The following is an 18,970-nucleotide window of genomic DNA, read 5'->3' as shown; positions in this document are numbered from 1 at the left end:
TGGTGAAAAAAAATTCAGAAAACTCATTTTCCATCTCCCAGACCCAAACCTAGCAGCACCTCTTCTTCGATGCTCTTTCACCCTCATTGGTCTTCCATATCGGTCTACAAACCAACAACCAAAGCCGGGTCAAGTCAAGTTCTTCAAGGAAATAGAAATTGAAGCGTAGAGATGAGAGAAGACAGTACGAAGAGAGAGAAAGTAGATCTGGTTTCTCAATTCTCCATCTTCTACCTCCGAGCATCATCCGGCGACATCGCCACTACCAATGGACTCTTCGGCCTCCAATTAGTTGACCCAGGCTGCGTCATCCAACGATATCGAAAGTCAGCACCACATGCTTCCGACTGCGAGTCCGGATCTACTCCCAACAGAGATCACAGAATCGGGAGCGATTTGGGGATTTAGGGTTTCAAAATCAAAAGTGTCGTCATTTTCGAAATGGCGTTGGGCAAGGTGACGGAGCTCGTCTCGTCCAATCCGGTAGTCATCTTCAGGTTCTCTCTACCTCTTCATCTTCTTCTGTGTGTCTATATATATAGAATTGTCGATCGTTTTGAACCAATTTGGGAATTTGACAATAAGATTTTGTTTCGCAGCAACAAGCTTTGTCCTCACTGTGTTTGCGTGAAGAAGCTCTTCGTTCTAAAATTAGGAGTCCAGTACAATGCCATTAAATTGGACCAAGAGAGTCAGTACCCACTCTTTTTTCATTCGTTCTAAAATTACGGGCTTTGCTATACTTGTATCTTAGTCCTCCCCCTATGTTCATTCTTTTTTCTTCTTCCCCTTATTATTTTACTCTCTGGTGTTATTTGGTTGCTCGAGTGATTAAAGGATTGTAATTGTTGACTACAGGTACAAGAACCCTTGGAGTATCAGTAAGATAGACCAAGCCGTGTCAGATCCAAAAGCACTTGCTGCATTCCAGGCTGTGCTTTTAAATTTGGGTGATCCAGAGCATCTGATATTTCCTGGGTTGCTATAATATGTCAATTAGTTTCTATAGCTTCTGCACAGTCTGGTTTTGAAATTTCAGTTTTTGGACCTCCTTTCTAGGTAACATTTCCTGGATCCTACATATCTCTTCTCGTGTTCTTATAATTCTATGCCTACATATGACATGCCTCAAAACATTTTAAGCTTGTTGTTAATCACAGAGTTTTGCCTTTCTAACATTTGACCAAGTTGCATGTGCCCAACAAAAGTAGTTCAATATGTAGTGAATAATTAATATCAGCCAATGAGTTCTGTGCAGCTGTGATCACTTTCACTCAGAAGTTGTTCAAAATGATATATGCTGCATATATACAACAAACATTATTTCCAATTATATCAAGGTCATGACCGTTTATTACTTCTTTTAGGTATTTTAACCAAACACTTGCTACCATCTTTAGGAAGAAAGCAACAAACAGACATCAGTGCCTTCTGTCAATCATGAAGTAATAGATTAAAAAGCTAATTAATCATATTAATTGTTGACTAGAATGTTGCTGTAGTTTAATCAAACTATGGAAGTGTCATTTAGACAAATAGTTGAAAACAGTGAGCTACAATTTATAGACATAATGGGTCAGTTTCTGGAATATCAGAGTGTTGACAGCAAATTATAATTGTCTATTAAACTTTTGTTCCAATCAAAAGTTTATACAAGTAATTAAAGTTGGTAGCATGTCAGAACACTCCTCATAAATCCAGCTATCTACCAATTACGTACCAAACAATAATTTATGATATTAAGCTACTACTTGAATTCATGAAAATCCCAACAATGAGAATGTATCCTCTTTCAAAATCAAATATGTCCAATAAGAATTGGTATTAGAACCTAGTTTTACTACTTAATAACCCTCGTGGACATCCACCACCCTCTATTAAGAGAGGCCAATCATCAAAATATATTTTGTGACTACTTTAAATGGCCCTGACCTTATATTTATTTTGAGCAACAAATTAAATAGCACCATTGTGGTGTAGGTCACATAATGGATTCTTTCTTTTCTGTAATATCAAGCAGGCGGAAGTGGATCATGGAAATTTGTTGGAAACTTGAAACCACCTATCTCTGGGAAACCCGTTCTGAGAAAAAATTCTGAACCATTCATGAGTTCTTTTACAAGGACCTTATCATGGAGTGAAAGATCGCAAGATAGTTTCTCCAGTGAAGATCCCAATGAAGCAGTTAGTAAGGATATCAGAATTACCTTCTGGGGTGACATAGCTAGAGAGTTTGATATGGAAAGAGTTAAACAGTTATCCCCACCAGTGCTCGCTATATTCACGGGTTTAAGGTTGACCAAATTCCAAGGTAAACATTAATTAAAAACAATGATACTGATTATTATTACAGCTGACAACTACATGTAATTATTGTTATAACGTACAGAACGGGTAACAGCAGCAACAACAAGCCATACATGCATCATGATCAATCCAGATATTCCAATAGCAAATGAATACAAAGTTGAGTGAGTCCTTTTTATTACAACATTGTTGTATCAATCAAATCATTCATCTAAAGTTTGCTCATTTTTATTGTTAATTTAATGATATAGTGCATTCTCTGTGCATATAACTTTCATATTTAATTTGCTACATTTCCTTATTGCAGTGGGGAACGAGGTCAAATTTGGTTTACACAGACAAGGATATTGATGAGATCTGAGCGGAATGGGCTAAGCATGTTTTGAAGTTCCCAGAAAATTAAGTATCAGCCTATATATCTGCTTTGGTTTTTGGTAGCTAGGTTATGAGCAGTAGTAGTGTCCAGGAACTGCTTTTGTGCATTTTGACAAAACTGATGGAAAGTGTTGAACAATATAATGCATGCAGTTGCTGTAACTACTATATGGATGCTAGAAGGTTTTTGTCTTAGTTAGATTAGGATCCATGCAACAATGGCAGTAATTAAAATCGGTTAATGTAAAGGCTAGCATGCTAGCTAGTTTAATTAGTATTATGCAACTGATGGGAATGTATTTTGGTGGGTTAATTGAAGCAATGAGGAATTTGCTGATTTCAGATCTTATAATATGCCTTTTTGATGACTAGTGTACAGAATGAGGTTTGCTATGGTTCAAATCCAACAAATGCAGGTTTATGATATGTTGTATCACAAATACAGTAACAACATAAAAGAATCTCTCTCTGTTGTTCCTTCATACTTGTAACAATAGAAAACTGAAGTTTATTTCACTATCAAACAACAGAAAACTGAAGTTTAATTCATTATCAAACAACAGAATACTTATATCAGACAACAGAAAACTGAAGTTCAATTCACTATCAAACAACAAAAATACTTCTCACAGACAACATAAATACTTAAAACTGTGGTTGGAATACAAGACAAAAGACATAAAAATAAATTCTCAAAACTATTTAGACGACAGATGAGTTATAATTTCTCAATTTTAAGTGAATTTCAAACAACAATCAAATGTCTTTGAAAATGCATTCAGACAACAGATTGTTAAACAAACCTTTATTTTGGTAACTTCAGACAATTTTATAAATGTGTTCTTATTACATGTCAGACAACAGCAGTTTTATTAAAACTGTAGTTTGTAGTTCATTTGAACAACATTAATCTGTCGTTGTATGTGATTATTAATGACAGAAAGTCCCAAATCCTTTAGTGTTGGGTTGTTCAGACGACAGAGCCTTGCGAAACTTCTGTTGTCTGAGTGAGGAAGAGACGATGGAGGATATATGTCGTCTGATGCCGTAAGAGACGGCAGCTGGATACACAACAGATAATTTCCATATCAGACGACAGATATCATTTGTCATCTGAAGCTATTATTGGCCTAGTGTCACTTCGTCCTCTCCATGACTTTTGCAAATTGTAAAGTGCCTATCAGCCTATGCAAGTACCTGGCCACCTTTTTGTATGCACAGAAGTTTAACACGATAAAGATGGAATTGGCTCCTATTTGTTTGCTGGGAAGTAGTTTTCTATTTCGTACCACAATTGCGTGATTGACTGGATGGTTGGCTAGAAGATGATTTTGCCTTAGAAGACAGGGAGTTGTTTTTTGTTTATGAGTCCGCTTTTAAAGTGGGCTCCATTTGACCTGTAATGAGTTTGCAGTACTTAGATAGGAGCTTGGTTGTTACCCCACCATTTTTCTGTCTTGTAAGGGTATGTAGACTCTGGCTTTTTAGCTGGTCATCTATGAAATGAACCTTCTATTTCAAAAAAAAAAAAAAAAGGCATCAAATCTGGAATATCCATGAAGACAAAACACCCTGTCCAGAAAATTTTCCTCTTCCTAACACTCATAAGCATTGCATTTCAACACTTACAATTAAGAAACTTTCTATAACAAAATGACAACTAGGAAATCATACACCAGTGATGATGAGCTTGATGAACTGAATTCACCTCTGGCCTCTATCTTCATAGGTTCTTCCGGGTCTTCACCAGTTGCATCAAAGCTCAACTGGGTTCCGAAGGGAAACATCAATCAAAATGCTGTCAGATATGAACTCCTTCGGGATGTTTGGATGAATAGCTAGTAGCTAATGAGTAGTGACGAAGGGAAATCACAGTGTAATATAGATAAATAATTTGTTTCTCTGTTCCTTTTTGGAGTTGTAAATCTGCGCTCCGTTGTTGACTGGTCACTGTTCTGATGATGTACAAAAAGGGTTGATAATCTTGTAACATATCCAGATGGTTGAAATATTTTATAATGGAGTGCCTATTGGATGACTTCCGAAGAGAAATTATGGTAAAATGGCTCCTAAAGGAATCAAGAACTCGTTTCATGTGTTTCTCAAAGGATATAAACTAATAAGAGCTTTGATTTCGCCTCGCAAAATATCACATTTTAGGATAAATTTGCTTCATTCACACTTTAGGATGACACTTGTACTCGACAGTAGCTTAATTTGCAGCATTCACATTTTACATCAATTATTCAAAGAGAACATATAAAACCAGAGGTAGTAAAGAACTGCTTTCTTTATGTAATACAATCGATTTCAACAGGCCAGAAACAGACTAGTTTCTTCTCAGTTCATCTTTCACTACACTACAAACTTGCACCCTCACGTCGCAAGCCATACACTAAAAGACCACTCACAAGACTAAAAATTTTCAAAACTGAGTCGGAAGATTCAACACTTGAAACTTCCAATCAACTCTAAATCTCACTCGCATATCATATCTATACTATATCGCCAGAATGCTAAAGAATAATGAGGTCAAAAGAAGAGTCAGATGCAACCTAATCATGCAGTTAGCTTCTGGAAAGAACTGACAGCATTTATATGCTGGAGATGCAATGCAGCCAGCAGCCCCTTCCAGGTTTCTCCGGGGGCACCTTTCACATGAAAATCGATGAGTGTGTTCTGTTTTCTGAAGTAATCCTCCAACAACTTGCTCGATCTGAAAGCAGAGACGATTATCAATTAGCCAGAGTCTTATGTAAACATAGCAAAGTAGAAATCATCAAGCAACTATAACAGAGAATAACGCGATACCTGCTCAACAGTTGTTCTTCCTGCAGATTTACATCTACTACTCATCCTCAGAGATAGTCTTGACTAAAAGCCAAGCTTCCGGTTCCTAGATTCTTCTTCACCAAGTCGTCATCAGTAGATTTGAAATTCACTACTAGATGAATTTCCGCAATTTGGTCAACTAACTCCTGTAAGAAGCAAATCAAATCCAAACATTTAGAGAACTTCAAAGCACTTCTAGCATTCAAAACTCATACAAAAGACACAATCTATAATAGTTTTAACCAAAGGAGCTGATCAGAATTCACTCACGTAATTTAGCAAAAGTTACAAACACAAACAATTAAAATAATCTTGATTTTCTTTAAACTTACAGCTTGAATTCTAGTTTGAGGAATCCCATCAAGAATGAATCCATTTTCACCTCTGTAGTATCCTTCCTCGAGCCTTTTCCGACAACAATGCAAAAATCACTTCATCCTGAACAAGCTTTCCGTCATTCACCGCATTCGCAATCTAAATATCCCCACATTAACAACAACACCCCATAATCAAATCAATGCTCTTCTTTCCATCAAAATGTAACACATTTGGGCCCGCAAAAAGTTACGAAGCACATTCAATTCCAGCAAAACCCTAAATTACAATAGAAAGAGAAAAAAAAGTCAGACCTGCTTGTACAGAGAAGAGCGAGGGTTGAGCTCCTGGCGGACGAGGGTGAAAATGTGGGGAACTTCCAGAAGCTTCGAGAGCCTCTCGGCGTACACGTGCTTCTTCGCACCTCCAAACCTGCTAAAATAAAAATAGAAATCTCAATCATCAGGTTAATTTGGTGAATCAGCTTAGGACACGTGGCAGCCAGAGAGTAACTCGTTCTTATATGCAGATATTTGTCCTTTATAAGCTTGAATTCCTTGAAATCAACTTCTATGGAAAGTCCCTCAAAAAAACTTCTAGGGAAAGTGTTTGCTCAAAAAGCGGAAAAAAATGATGATGAGACAAAATCAATGACATTCGATCAAGGAAGTGAAAATAGGCATATCTCCAATCTTGTTGATGACCAAACTCCCAAAAACCGCCCAGAGCCCCCAACTGAAACATATTGCTATGCTGATCATGAACCATACCTGTTCAGATTTACCATCATCTCCTTCTCCATCTTCACTTGGAACCTGAGGTGTTTCTTCATTATCTCAGCAAAGAGTTCGTAACGGATTGCCACAAAGACCAGCATTGCCTTGATAAATTGATGGATCCATTAGGCTGTTGAACTGGTTGCTTGTTGGGATTTTCCCGGACAAGTTGTTGTGTTTAGGGTTTAGATGAGTCACGAATGTCAAAGAAACCGTATCTGTGGAATGAAACCCAAAGTTTGTTCGCAGAAAGATCAAGAGTTCCTATCGATTTCAAGTTCCCAATCTTTTCAGGGATTATCCCTGTGAGATTAGTCATGGACAAATTCAAGGCTTATAAGGCTTGTGAGATCAGCATTATAAGGCTGATCATTTTTGGTTATTTTTGGTCGAACTTGGTGCCCAAGTAGTGGAGGAGGTGATAACATAACCGAGCTTGGGTAGAGTCGGTAAATTTTCTTTTTTCTTTGAAATAAATATTTTACTTCCAATTTTAACCTGTGTGGCTTTGTTAATATTATGGAAATGTAATGGCGTCGGCATTTGATGAATTTAGTAAAGCACTGTCACATGATTATCAATCTGTTTCTTGCATCTGCTTTTCTTCCTAACAGCAAGTTATTAATCAAAGTGAGAGCCCTAGCTTTAACCTCTAGCTGTAGGCATAAAAATTTTCGTATTTGTCGTTTCTTAAATTTTGATCATTTTGTGTAAATCCATAATCTGCTGCTGCTACTGCTTTATCTTCAACTGTTGATAACTTGATATTTAACAAGGATTTATTTGGGTTGTGAATATGCATGTGATTGTTGGTATAACTTTCAAGTCCCCTTAATATGATTGATACTCTTTTTTTGTCAGTCTTCTAGAGTAATGTGACTAATGTCTGTTTCTTTTTTATGTCTTGGGAGTCAGTAACTGACTGTGTCTAGTTTCTATATAATTTTCCGTGAATGATCATCATGCCAAAGGAAAACGAGTTTTTCGATCAAATGACAGCTTCCACAAAGCTTATGAGTGACATTCTTCATTAAAGACCGAGGCAAAGGCTCAGAAAATTGTGGCAAGATTTAAACTTTTTCAGTGGTGAATCTTATGAAAAGCACATCCTGAGCTAGGGGAGAAGTTCCTTGATTGGATTCCAATCATTGGAACCTTCCTGTATAATAGTTTTATGGGGATGGGGCTTGCATTCTTTCTCGTAAAGCTAGATGACTTTGGAGATCTGCAAGTTTTTCTATCGATGCCATGAACTTCACTTTGGCTTATGCTTGTGGTGGGGCAGTTAATGATCACTGCAATAACTAATTTGCTATTGTTACTGCAAACTCTGCCATCCTAAAGCTCAGTAAAGAGTATTTCAAAAAAAAAAAAAATCTCAGTAAAGAGATGTCATGGAATGAAGAAGTTTCAGGAGCACAGTGCAGATAAACTGACATTACAGCTCATTTCCACCTACCCTGTTTCAAAAAGCCTTCATTTCGGCTGAGTACTCTGTCATCCTAAACCCTAAACCCTAAACCCTAAACTTCTGCAGATAAGGTATTTGTATAAGTGAGATACATGTCTCTTAACAGGACTGAGCATGCAGTAGCGTAGCCTGTTTCATGTGAAAGCTGAGCTATGAATCAAAGACAAAGGAAGAAGAAGATGAGAGAAAGGAAGAGGGAGAAAACGTGAGAAAATTGAGGACTACATTGTGACTGGAATATTTTGATTACAACAATCCAATCTCTTTATATACAAAAGCAACCTATGTAAAAATAACAACCAACACAGTAAAAATAACCAACACTCCTATATTACCCTTAACATCATGAACCCCTCATTTCTGGCTTTCTTAAACTTCAAAACGCCAGGGATTTGTACATGATTTTAATATGATCTGTTACACATTATTATTCCATTCTGTCCACACTCCACACTATGCAGAACATGTCCGGGAATCTTGGATGAGGAAAGCCCCTGTGGCTGGTGCTTTGAGTGATGCAACCTTCCAGAGTGCCAATATGTCTTTAGGGTTTAGGAAACAAGAAGGGTACTGCTCCATTTAACATATATTCCTACTGAAGAAGACTATAAGCAAGAAGTTTTAATATAATTAAGCTTATGATGGATGCATGGAAGGCAGAGTACATGAAACATACTTCAACAGTCTGTCAGTTTTGCTCTAGATGACATGGTGATATTACAGGAAATTAATAAAGCAATTGAACTCGCAGGGGATCTTAGACTTGAAGCTACCAGTTGGAGAGATTTAGGTCCTACAAGAGAACTTGTACTTGATTAAGTCCTCATGTTAAATTGATATTAGAGCTGAATCCTCAATCGTCCATCTCACCATCTTTAATTTTCAGATTATTGATGAGGAGATGAAATATCCTGCTCCTAGAGATGCAGATTTGGACATATAGATACAAAACAGATGACAAGTCTTGAGATTTGCTTCTTTGTGCTGCCCTTTCTATGAGCTGTTTTTAAGGGCTCGATCTTTTGAAAAGGTATGGTCATTGATGTTCTTCATTTCTTAATTCACAGTTAATATACTATACAAGTTGAATGGTTATATTAATCAGTATATTTTAGAATTCCCTCAAACTTAAATGGAGACTGAAGACTTCCATAAAACAGATATGAACACTAAGCTAGCTTCTGTATTCATTATTCAAATGAAAACCTTTCTGGTTTGTTCTACCAAAAACATGAGCATATATACAAGATGAAATCTGTGATAATAAAATGCAGAAATAAAGGAATCCTAATCAATCAAGTGACATGTTGAGTAGCGATAAAAGCATGAAGTAGTCTTATTAAGTGACGCAATTAAATTGACATGGTTTGTTAACTATAATGCAGGCAATAGATGCTGCATGCTTGTAACCAGAACATATGGCACCTTGTGAATTTGCAATCCACTGAGGAGTTGAGCTCACACATGGTACTAGCATTTCATTTTCTGCGCAGTCCTTTATATTATTTTTTGCAGGAGTATAGCTATGAGCTTAATCCAGACACATGGACAAATGAGGATGTCTCTCACATAATCAAGTTATTTTTTCTTCTGGCAGGTTATTATTTCTCTTGAATTAGATTCATATCCATTCTTGCAGTGGTGTATTATTATTGGTTATATTGTCGATTAATTTGGTTTGATATATAAATTGCTTTGCATATATAGATGTATTAGAGGTGTATGACAATACAGATGAAGGCATTTTGGTCACATACTACCAGTTCGCATCTATACCTGCAGACTCAAACATGAATCCCATCTTTTTTTTTGGTCGATACATGAATCCCATCACTATCCAATTAAAATGCTTATTGTATGGAATTACTGGACCGAAGGATAACAATAACTTCTTATTGCTAGCTTGTCATGATTTAGTGCATCACATTGTTTTGCGATTTATGCATAATCTTGATCATTGATATCTATCAACTGGAGGAAGTTCGGAACTTAGGATGTTGCTCATTTGTCCTTCATGGTGATCAGTTTACTCGTATCCTGCTTTTTGCTAATGTTGATAGTGAGGGTGTACATTATAATTTTCATAAAATGCTTACAAATAAGACCTCTTTTTTTTTTTGGTCAACTACAAATAAGATCTCACTTCTCTTTTGATTTGGGATTCACACGCATTGTATTGGAAATTGATGCTTATGGTAGTGGTGGGGGGCTCTTAGAGAGTCTGCTGTCAATCTGAGTGATGAAGTGCTGTATGATGAAATCAGAGAGTTTCCAAAGTCATTTGAGTCTTTTAGTTGGAATTATGTTCCCGAAGTTGCAATTGTGCTGCACACAGGGTGGCTAAGGCTGCGGTAGCTAATCCCTAGTTCCAAGTTTGGATGGAAGAACAGCCTGTGTGGCTCTCCCCATCCTTGCAGTAGATGGTAGTTCCCAGATTTAAGTTTGCGTGTGGTTTTTCCTCTATGTGTTTGGCAAGTTGGTTGAAACCGCTTTATGTACCCGTTGATCTGTTTTGTTGATTTGTAAGTTTTCTCATGTTATCAATAAAGTTCTTTCACTTTGGATAAAAAAAAAAATTATAATAATAATAATAAAAAAACCACACAAATAATAAATTTTTTTTTTTTGGTTAATTTTTCAGTTCTCTTTTGATTTGGGATTCAGACGCATTGTATTGGAAAGTGATGCTATAGTAGTGGTGGAGGCTCTTATAGTCTGTTGTCAGTCTGAGTGATGAAGGAGTGGTGTATGATGAAATCAGAGAGTTTGCAAAATCATTTAAGTCTTGTACTTTTCCTTTCCACGGATTTGCACTCAGTTCTGAAATCAGTAACCCCATTGAAATGCAAGCCATCTCCGTCTTTGTCCCTTTCATGCTCGGCATGTCACACACAGCAACACAATTCTTAAACATGCCTTTGTTTGACAACTCTCGTACTAGTTTTTCCCATTCTAGATCTGCAGTTTAGTCACTTATTTGCTTGTTCACCAAGTAAGCTACTATTTGATTAGGAAGTTTTAGCACCCTCACCAATGCTTGCATTCCTCAACAAGTCCACAATCTTCAAACATGCAATAGGGGTATAAAAGCTCACTTTCGAAACCCTGAGGCCTGAAGATCTTCTGGTAAATTTTCAAATCAACCAAGGCCTTATGCTTTCGGAATGATGGCTTCTTCTTCTGCACTGATGTTAACTTGAACGCTTTACGTAGAGGAACAAATACTTGCTTCCTTAAACGATCACGGACCCTGTAAGCGTAATGCGGACTCTGACCTTGCAGAAGAGGGGTGTTTAAGTATATTCCCTAATCGCTTAGAGCCGACCTACAGGGCAACAGTACTGAACACCTGACCTATGCAACGGACTGACTGAACCTGGACTATTGGACTAGTCGTGGGTCCAGTAACAAGCCCTAAATTAAAAACTGGTTGGTGTTATAAAACACCATTTTTTGTGCGTTCGGGTGTTTGGGTTATGTTGTCCCACATTGGAAAATGTGTTTCCATTCGCAGCAAAACCCAAATGCAATTCCCCCTAAAGATTTCGTCTTTATCAAAATCTCATAGCTACAGAAAAAACCCAGATCAACATAGACTGTGAAAGTTTTAATCGACTTACAAGACCCGTCAATGTCATCGGCCAGTTTCTGACTTAGGAAATCAAGGGGTACGGTAATTAACCTGTAGAGGGAGTGAAGCAACGGGTTCCGACCAAAGAAGCAGAGTGCAGGCGTGCAGCACAGCCTGAGCCATCTTTCTTCGACTCCGATGGGGTTATTATCTATAATACCCCAGTTTTTGCATTAAATTAGTAGTAAACAGATCCCACATCGGAGAATGCGCTCGCTGAAGGGTTAGTTAGCAACCATCACATGAAGACTGACGGCATCTATTTTGCAGCGATATTTTGCGGTGCTTGTCAGTGGTCGAGTTCTGGTTGGATGCTAGCTAGAAGAGGTGGCCGATAATGCTATTGTTCTGTTTTGGGGTCGCCGGAGACTGCAAATGATGGGAATTCAATCGATAAAGAAGAGGCATATAGTCAGGCCTGCACTAATCTCGTAACTAAATGTCCCACATCGAAATTGCATTAGCTTAAGAGTCATTTAAATATGTTCGCTAATGACGCGAGTGTGCCCTCCGGGGCGGCGTGATACTGATGCAATGACTGACCTTGCGGTCAACTTTGGACTGGACTTTGAACGAATTGGTACTTATGGATTAGGTCAAAAATTGGTTTGGTCTTCTATAACGCCATTTTCTGTATTTAGTACTAAACAGATCCCACATCGGGAATGCCTTCGGGGAAAGGGTGTTTAAATATGTTCTCTAATCACATGAGGTCGCCCTAAGGGGCACCAAGACATGAATGAACCGGAGACCTCACCTATGCAATCGAACTAGACTGGACTGAACTTGCTGAACTTGGACTACTGGATTGTGGACACTTAATAAAAGAAGCTTAACTATAAAGGGTTGACAACCAATTAAAACTGGTTGGTGTTATAAAACACCTTTTTTTTTTTTCCGATGACACCATTTTTTTTTTTTAATAATTTGGATCATATTCAATCCAACTCGAAGTCCACTCAATATTTTCAATTTTGCTACAACGCTACAGTTTGGCTATATACTTCAATCTACTACTACAATTATGCGAAGGAAACCTAGACATCGATAAGGGGAAAAAAAAACCCCAAAGGCCAAATGTAATATTTTAGAAGATCTCAGTAAGAGATACGGATGAAACGTGGTGAGAAAAACATCATTACCACATTGTGTGTGTATAGATTAACTAATCTTGGCAGACACGGTAATGCATGCAGGGAGAGAGTGATGAGAGAGCTAGAGAAAGAGGGGAAAGAGATGGGTAGAGAGAGAAAGTTTAGTCCAGAGTACATGAGGGCTAGAGAGAGAGAGAGAGAGAGAGAGATAATTGGGCTCCACAGAGGGAGGGGGTTGGGGACTGGGGAGGTTGAGCTTTGAAGCTTAGGCAGCAACCATTACACTATTACAGGAAGACTAACGGCGTCTATTTTGCAGTGGGTGTTAGAAGAGGTGGCCGGCAATAGTGTTTTGGGGTCGTCTTTTGGGTCTGAGACGTCTTAAAATAGATTATTAAATATGTGGTTGAGGTTCCGCTAATGCGTAATTATAAGTCCCACATCGAAAACTGCATTAGCATAAAAGGCATTTAAGTATGTTCCCTAATTAGGGTTGCCTACAAGGCAACAGGTTACCTATGCGATGGATTGACGTGACTATCGGATTTGTCCAATCACTGACCAAAACTTTGGACGTGGACTTGACCTGACTTAATGGATTTCGACCCGAACTTTGAATTATTGGTTGGTGTTCTCTAATACCATTTTTTGTATTAAATTAGTACTAAACCTATCCCACATCGGAGAATGCCTTCGCTGAAGGGGTGTTTAAATATGTTTGCTAATCACGTATGGTCGCCCTGAGGGGCAGCTGGACATGTTTGAACCGGATCATTGGCTATTGGACTAGGCACTTGACCTATGCAACGGAACTGAACTGGACTATTGGACTGGACCCGACGAACAATTTGAACTCGGATGAAAAATTAAACAAGATGATTGCCGACTAATTAAAATTGGTTGGTGTTATAAAACACCATTTTTTTTTTTTTATAATTTTGCTATTGGAAGTCCATCGTATCTATTCTTTAATCACAAAACATAAATTAATTTTTCAATAAAAAAAAAAATCAAACACAAGGTATTAAGTTTCAAAATTAATTTCTAATCAATAAGAAAATAACATGAACTATTCTGTGGTTTTATTTTTAATTTTTTTTTCTATTCCAAAAAAAATATGAAGAAATCATTTTTCTTAAGGTTTAATTTTTTTCTCTATTTTTTGTACCTCATGATTAATTATTTAAATATTTTTTTAGTTTTTTTTTTTCACAAATATAATGGATAGACTTAGATTTAGGTCATAAATTATATGATTTATTTTGTTTTTCCTCACCAATATGAGTTCAGCATATATATCATATATTTTTATATCACATGATCTTAATCATAGTTTTGGTTCTTATTAAATTTATAGAAATGCTTTAATGAGTATGTAGTGAAATTGGAATATGAAGATAGATAAGGAAAATAATAAATAATACAATATAATATTCTTGAATTGGAAAGTCTATAGAAAATAAATATAATAATTTTTTTGTATAATTATTGTCCTTAATAGTCATTTTATAGTAGGTTATACATGTCATTTAATAATTCATAATTGAGTGAGGTCAAGTGAGCAGATTTAAAGATCCCAAAAGAAACACACTAATATTAATGTGATACCGAATTAGGGAAAACAGACTCCAACCAGGCTGGCTGTGGTGGTGTTTATGGAGATTACAAAGGCTTGATTATAGGTGTTTTCTCTTCTACTCTTGATATCCCAAGTTCGGTGGCTGCAGAGGTCATGGCGGTCATTAAAGCTATTGAACTAGCTTGGGTTAGAGATTGAAAGTATGTATGGTTGGACGTGAATTTTTCCCTTATATTTATTTTTCTCCGTTCTCCTCATCCGGTGCCTTTGGAGGCTTCATGTGCAGTGGAACAATTGCTTGCATCCTATCTCTCAAATGCATTTCAAATCTAGCCATATCTTTCGTGAAGGCAATGAAGTTGCTGATGCCCTTGCTAACCATGGTGCTTCATCATATGGCTTTACTTGGTGGAATTCAACTCCAGATTTTATGGTTAGTCATTGTAATAGGGATCCTTCAGGTCTTCCTAATTTTCGGTTTCGTTAATTTGTGTTTTTTTTAATAGGAAGTTAGCTGCATTTCTTATGCCTTTCCTACCTCATTTCTCTTTGTAACCTTCTTTTCATTAAATAAATTTCACTCGCTTGGTTGAGTTTTAAAAAAAATATATATATAAAAAATGTGATACCTAGACTTAAAATTTACTATCAACGACATACTTCTGTTAAATTTCCGTAATGGTTCCGTCGGAAGTCCATTCATATTTTCAATTGTCTATATAATTTTCCGTGAATGTTCATCATGCCAAAGGAAACTCAGTTTTTCAATCAAATGACAGCTTCCACAATAAAGCTTACGAGTGACATTCTTCATTAAAGACCGAGGCAAAGGCTCAAAAAATTGTGGCAAGAGGGAAACTTTTTCAGTGGTGAATCTTATGAAATGCACATCCTGAGCTAGGGGAGAAGTTCCTTGATTGGAACCTTCCTGTTTAATATATAGTTTTATGGGGATGGGGCTTGCATTGTTTCTCGTAAAGCTAGATGACTTTGGAGATCTGCAAGTTTTTCTATCGATGCCATGAGATTCACTTTGGCTTATGTTTGTGGTGGTGCAGTTAATGATCACTACAATGACTAATTTGCTATATGAAAGTACAATTTGTATTTGTTACTGCAAACTCTGCCATCCTAAAGCTCAGTAAAGAGATGTCATGGAATGAAGAAGTTTCAGGAGCACAGTGCAGATGAACTGATATTAGAGCTCAATTCCACCTACCCCGTTTCAAGAAGCCTTCATTTCGGGCAGAGCGCTCTGTCATCCTAAACCCTAAACTTCTGCAGATAAATTTTTTAATTTTTTTGTATTAGTGAGATACATGTTTCTCTTAACAGGACTGAGCATGCAGTAATACTAGCTCAGCCTGTTTGACTGTTTCATGAACCCCTCATTTCTGGCTTTCTTAAACTTCAAGTCACCAGGGATTTGTACATGATTTTAATATGATCAGTTACACTTACACATTAGTATTCCAGTCTGTCCACACTATGCAGAATATGTCTAGGAATCTTGGATGAGGAAAGCCTGTGGCTGGTGCTTTGGGTGATGAAACCTTCCAGAGTGCCAATATGTCTTTGAAAGATATTTTATTACTGGGATACAGATCAATTGTAAATATTTTTGACCATTCAATGAAAGGAAACAAGAAGGGTACTGCTCCAGTTAACATCGATCTATTCCTACTGAAGAAGACTATAAGCAAGTAGTTTTAATATAAGCTTATGATGAATGCATGGATGGCAGAGTACATGAAGCATACTTAAACAGTCTGACATTTTTGCTTAGGATGACATGGTGATATTACAAGAAATTAATAAAGCAATTGAACTCACAGGCGATCTTAGACTTGAAGCTACCAGTTGGAGAGATTGAGGTCCTTCAAGAGAACTTGTACTTGATTAAGAGACAAGTCCTCATGTTAAATTGATAGTAGAGCTGTATCCTCAATCCTCCATCTCACCATCTTTAACTTTCAGATTATTGATGAGGAGATGAAATATCCCGCTCCTAGAGATGCAGATTTGGATAGATACAAATCAGATGACAAGTCTTGAGATTTGCTTCTTTGTGCTGCCCTTTCTTTGAGCTGTTTTTAAGGGCTCTTGTGAAAAGGTATGGTTATTTTTGATGTCTACATTGCTTAATTGACAGTTAGTATACTATGCAAGTCGAATGGTTATATTAATCAGTATATTTTAGACTCTTCCGTCAAACTTAAATGGAGGCTGAAGACTTCCATAAAACAGATATGAACATTAAGCTAGCTTCTGTATTCATTATTCAAATGAAAACCTTTCTGGTTTGTTCTACCAAAACATGGGCATATATATGTACAAGATATATCTGTGATAATAAGATGCAGAAATAAATGAATCCTAGTCAATCAAGTGACATGTTGATTAGCGATAAAAGCATGAATTAAGTGACACAATTAAATTGACATGGCCGGTTTGTTAACTATAATGCAGGATTGCAGGCAATAGATGCTGCATGCTTGTAACCAGAACATATGGCACCTTTTGAATTAGCATTTCATTTTCTGTGCAGTCCTATATATTATTCTTGCAGGAGTGTATCTATGAGCTTAATCGAGACACATCGACCAATGAAGATGACTCTCACATAATCAAGTTATTTTATCTTCTGGCAGGTTATTATTTCTCTTGAATTAGAATCATATCTATGCTTGCAAGTATTATTATAGATTATATGTCGATTAATTTGGTTTGATATATAAAATACTTTGCATATGTAGATGTATTAGAGGTGTATGACAATACAGATGAAGGCATTTTGGTCACATACAACCAGTTCGAATCTATACCTGCAGACTCAAAGATGAACCACATCACTGTCCAATTAAAGTGCTTATTGTATAGAATGGTTGGACCGAAGTATAACGATAACTTCTTAGTTCTTACTGCTAGCTTCCGATTTAGTGCATCACATTGTCTTGCAACATGCATAATCTTGATCATTGATATCTATCAACTGGAGGAAGTTAGCAGCTTAGGATGTTTCTCATTCATCCTCAATCGTGATCAGTTTACTCGTATCGTGCTTATGCTAGTGTTAATAGTGAGGGTGTGAATTATTTGTATTTGTATGCAATTTTTCAATTTTCATAAAATGCTTACAAAAAATACCTAGTTTTTTTATGGTTAATTTTTCAATTCTCTTTTGATTTGGGGATTCAGACGCATTGTGTTGGAAAGTGATGCTATAGTAGTGGTGGAGGCTTTTATAGAGCCTGTTGTCAGTTTGAGTGATGAAGGAGTGGTGTATGATGAAATCAGAGAGTTTGCTTTTTCAAAATCTCACAGCTACAGCAAAAACCCAGATCAACATAGAACGTGAAAGTTTTAATCGACTTACAAGACCCGTCAATGTCATCTGCCAGTTTCTGACTTGGGAAAACGAATGTGTTCCAGCCTCTCTCCCCGGCTTGCTCTTCGTTCAAACCCACACCATTATGGACTATTGCTCCCATACGAGTGATACGACCTTGGTAGAAGAAGCAAGTGATGAACACTGGGTGGCCTTAGCTTCCATCCATTGGGTGTATTTTTGTGAAGAAATCAATCTACAAATGTCACTCCATTTCTGCAAGCATTAATCCTTTAATCAACAAACAAAAAAGTTTTAAAATATTTACTTTTGGTTTTGGAGGGGAAAATCAAGGGCACCGTAATTAACCCGTAGGGGTAATTATCTATAATACCCCAGTTTATGTATTAAATTAGTACTAAACAGATCCCACATCAGACAATGCCCAAGGGTCGGGGAGGTTGCAGCTTTGAAGCTTAGGTAGCAACCATCACAGGAAGACTGATGGCGTCTATTTTGGGGTGGTTGTTAGTGGTCGAGTTCTGGTTGGGTGTTAGCTAGAAGAGGTGGCCGGCAATGGCATTGTTTTGTTTTTGGGGTCGCCGGAGACTGCAAATGAGGGGAACGCTATCGACAAAGAAGAGCCATAGTTAGGCTTGCTCTAATCCCGTAATTATAGGTCCCGCATCGAAAAGTGCCTTAGCTTAAGAGGCATTTAAATATGTTCGCTAAGCACGGGATCATACCCTACGGGGCAACAAGGTACAGGTACAATAACAGAACTTATACCCAACTTGGACATGATTGGACTTGGACCCCGAACTTTGAACGGACTGGACTGAAAATTGGTTGGTGTTCTATGAACAACATTTTTCGTATTAGTACAAAACCGATCCCACATCGAAGAGTAGATATGCTGAATGGCGTTTAAATATGTTCGCTAATCAAATGAGGTCGCCCAAGGGGCAATAAGACACGTCTCAACTGTTAGACCGAAAACCTAACCTATGCAACTGGACTGTGGACACCTAATTAACAAGCCCAATTAATTAAAATGGATTGGTGTTATAAAACACCATTTTTTGTTTTTTTTTTAATTTTATTTTTTCCACCATCCCCCCCTCCAAAAAAAAAAGGTGTCATTTTTGATAATTTGGATCATTTTTTGATAATTTGGATCATATTAATGACTATATACTTCAATCCACTACTACAATTATGTGAAGTAAACTTGGACATTGATAAGAAAAAAAAAACCCAAA

At 37.1% G+C, this 18,970-nt stretch overlaps 1 pseudogene; it reads right to left on the bottom strand.

Annotated features, from left to right (window-relative positions):
- Positions 1–5,204: 5,204 nt before the first annotated feature.
- Positions 5,205–6,706, bottom strand: LOC112170775 (annotated as a pseudogene).
- Positions 6,707–18,970: the final 12,264 nt, after the last annotated feature.

The sequence above is a fragment of the Rosa chinensis genome, chromosome 6 (genome assembly GCF_002994745.2).
Source record: "Rosa chinensis cultivar Old Blush chromosome 6, RchiOBHm-V2, whole genome shotgun sequence".
NCBI classification, from domain to species: domain Eukaryota; kingdom Viridiplantae; phylum Streptophyta; class Magnoliopsida; order Rosales; family Rosaceae; genus Rosa; species Rosa chinensis.
This window is presented reverse-complemented; position numbering and strand designations above follow the sequence as displayed.